Genomic DNA, 4158 nt, shown 5'->3' with positions numbered 1-4158 from the left:
CCAACCTTGGTACCTCTGTGCTAGAGTTAACGTAGGATTCGAATTCAAGAGCTCTGGTCATTGCATTTTGCATAGAAGAGGGGTGTGCTTGCTTTACTTGTATCTTCAGATGTGGACTGTCCAAGGCATCTACAAACTGATCCCTCAGCAACAGCTTGAGGACATCGGGTGGTGCAGTTGAGTAGGCCTTGTGTGCCATACTTTCCAAATCCTGTGCCAACTCTTGCAGGCTCTCCCCTTTAGCACGGACTCTCGTCCTAAATCTAGCCCTGTAGACTTGGGATTGATTTTGAGTTCCATGCCTGATCTCTAGAGCAGCTACCAGTGCTCTATAGTTGTGCCTGTCGTATGTTGACAACTGACCAAGTATTTCCAGTATTTGTCCCTTCAAGCCCAGGTACGCTGCTTTCTTCTCCTCTGTCCATCTATTCATTTCTACCAGTAGCTCAAATTGAGCTCTATATGCTTCCCATGGTGTCTTCCCATCGAATTCCTGTGGCTTTCTTCGTACTAGAACACCCTTGTTGCTGACACTAACATCTGGGATGTGACTTCTGGCAGGAATGAAGATGTCTGCATTAGGATTTAGCTGCAGAGTCTGGAAGGGGCTACCTGTTGTCTGCGGCTGATTAGGTCCATTGTTAATATATCCTCCCTGTGTAAAATACAGTAAATCGTCCTTTAATGTATTTAATTCACTTTGAAATTTACCAATCTTTTCCATTTGTGTATGCTGGCTTTCTCTCAACTGTTGGAGACTTTCTTCTTTATTTTCTCGTTCTTCTTGTTTCATTTCTTTTTACTCCAACAACTGCTGTAAGCTCTCTTCTTGTTTCTTTTCACGTTATTCTTGTTTCTTTTCTTTTTCCTCCAACAACTGCTGTAATCTCTCTTGTTTATTTTGCTGTTCGAGCTGCCACTGCTGTTGTCTCTCTTCTTGTTTCTTTCTTTTTCCTCCAACAACTGCTGTAATCTCTTATGTTTATTTTGCTCTTCGAGCTGCCATTGTTGCAGGTTTTCTTGCCACTGCTGTTGTCTCTCTTCTTGTTTCTTTTTCCTCCAACAACTGCTGTAATCTCTCTTGTTTCTTTTGCTGTTCGAGCTGCCACTGTTGCAGGTTTTCTTGACCCTGCTGTTGTCTTTCTTCTTGTTTCTTTCTTTTCCCTCCAACAACTGCTGTCGTAGTTTGATTTGCCACATCTCGTTTCCATCTTTCTTTTTTTTTCCATCCCACTCTCTGACACTAATTTCTTGTGTATCTGCTTGTTTGTTAATTTCTGGTATAAATTCTTTCCGAGAAACTTCAGCGATACAAGTTCTTTCTTGATTATCCCAATTTATTCTTCCTCGATACAAACTTTTAATAGACAGTAATTTCACAGTGAGTACGTACTTCGTCACTCTAAATTTAACAACTTTTATAACACACGCTATAAATCACAATGATTCACACACCCTGGATAACGAGATTCCCACTGTCCCTATCTACTATCTAGCAAAACCACAGCCAAGGGAACGGGCTTAATTACAAACAAACAAACAGACATTTTGTTTTTACCTAATAGTGAATTTCCTACTGGTCTCGATATGGTACCCTTTATTCTATCTTATATACGTTTTTCTTTTCGTACTCATTGTTATGTTTACATGTTCTGTGTCTTTATTTGCTATAATATTATATTGCATTTCTTTTTCATTTTTTAATTGTTATTATTTTTACATGGAAAACATAAAAAAGCTTTTCTGATTGCTGAGCAGCTTTAATCTATTGTTACGACAGCGGAAGTCGCGTGACGCTGGGAGCATGCGCGTTGGAGTTTCTCGAATTATCAGGGAACTCCTCGAATCATGTCGAAGCCTCTTCGTTAGTATATAAGCCTGGCAGAAAGGCCAGCGATATATAGATAATTAAAGAAGCGAACAGTTGTGACGGTAAGTAAAATTCTAGCGTTGTAAGTCCGCGGACATACCGCAAAAATAAAATGATACGAATTCAATAAGAAGACACTAATTCTTAAGCTTTCTTAGCGTTTCTTGTATTCATCATTTTCAAATATTTTAAATGAAGGCTCACACCACCTCATTTGCGTTTGTGAATAACATATTCACTTTGCACAATAATAATAAATCTTATAGTGAATCTAAAATAAATGGGAAATCACAGGACTCAAACTAGAAGGGAAAGTCATATTATATGGTAAATCAAAGCCTTAAATGTGAGAACTGACATTAAATTATTTTTGTAAACGGAAATATCACTATTTGATATATGAAAAAAAGACGCGAGATATCAATATCTAATATATAAAAAGAGACGCATCATATTTGGAGCATTTACCGCTCAAAAATGTCATATCTGGTCTATTATGGGATATCTGTGCCTCTAGTTACCACATTATCACCAAGCGGTTTTACACATGCACACTAGATCTAATCCTAACTCGGATGTGTCTTTTGCAAAAAACTAATTAATATCTACATTAATTGAGTTAAAAAGGCATTGTTATAAACAACAGAGTGATTATAAATTCAATAATAATATTTATAACAATTAGTCGTACAAATTGTATAACATATGCGCGAAATATTTTGGGTACGTGTAAAATCATGGTAATTGAATACCACTGGTTCCTGGAAATGTCACTAGAGGAAATCACTATAGCATTCAATGATGCCAGATTGGTCGATTTTACTTTTTTTGCAATATGCAAATTTTTAATTTTTTTTCCATGGACGACTTTTATTGCATGAGATGATAAACTGGGCTATTTTTAAGTATTTTCAGTACTTAACTCATATTAATATCTTTCATTATTATGGTTGTAACATATTCTTTCGTTAGGCAGGTTCTATTGGAATATTTGACCAAAATAATGCCAAGTCCATTCATGACCGTAGCTATAGTGGAAATTTACCCAATGTCCAAATACAGGCAAGCACATATGTTCAGCTTTATACATTGTATACCCATTCCATATGGGTGTAAAATTAAATAGTATCCTACATATAATTTCAAATTCTAACCGAAGTCCGGACTTCGGTGACCTCGTAGCCAGCTACGGCTATGAGTCCAGTTCACGTAATGATAATGAATTACAATATAGGTTTGATACATCCACTTCATTTTTACTTTGTAGGTCTACCTTCGCAAATAACGTTTAAATGAAAATTCCGAGACTATAATGATGGTACGTACACCAAATTTACTTAGCTTTGATAGATAAACAAAACATCAGCTCACCAAATAATTGAATAGAAGAATAGACACGAAACCTCACTACTAAACACTGAATAGCTTTTCTAACTGACTCAATCATTACTCATTTTTCCATCGGATCCTTGTTTCTGCAGATTAAACGAAACTGCTCTATTTTTAACTTTCCTGAGCTTTCTCGATACTGTATTATCGACATTGGCAACTCCTAGTAAACAGCTAATCTATAATATTGAAAATATGACTTACATTATTATGAGGTGAAATTATTTCTGAGTAAATCAGTGGTAATACTTAGACTTGCTGTAAGAATATTTTAATTTGTAGTTAATAATTAGTCTTGTATTATAGGAGTTAATGATTATAAGCATATACTTGAAGGTCAAACATAATTACGATACTTTTTATTCATAACCAGTCATAACCATATGTATGTGGAGAACAGATCCTAAAGCATGGTATGTAAAATGGCTGCTGACCTCTAGATATAGAGATCTGTGTGAAAACGATGCTTACAACAAGGGTCATAATATAACATACATTGTTGTCGCAGTAATATATTTTGACACTACGTCCTTCTTGGTAGTGGTGTGGATATTGCAACGCATAACATTTCCTCAGTAATCTTCCGAAATTATTTCATAATGACAACTTTCACTTAGAATATGGTTGTTGTGTTATGGTGATAGACCCGCATCTTGAGAAAGCCCCATAAATAATCAGCAATCAGCAGGAGTGAGGTCGGGGGAGGGGATGCCAGCAATGATAAAATTGGTGAGAATCGGTTTCATAGCTGATACTGTGAATACCTAATTCTCACTAAGATATATATATTGATAAATTCTAGATCATGAAACGATTAGCCACTATACTTACTTTTGAGTTATTAGTTAGAGACAACAATTATAATTAATTTAAAAAGTCACCGTAAATTCCAAATTAAG

Source organism: Limulus polyphemus, unplaced genomic scaffold (genome assembly GCF_000517525.1).
Source record: "Limulus polyphemus unplaced genomic scaffold, Limulus_polyphemus-2.1.2 Scaffold30, whole genome shotgun sequence".
Taxonomy (NCBI): domain Eukaryota; kingdom Metazoa; phylum Arthropoda; class Merostomata; order Xiphosura; family Limulidae; genus Limulus; species Limulus polyphemus.
This window is presented reverse-complemented; position numbering follows the sequence as displayed.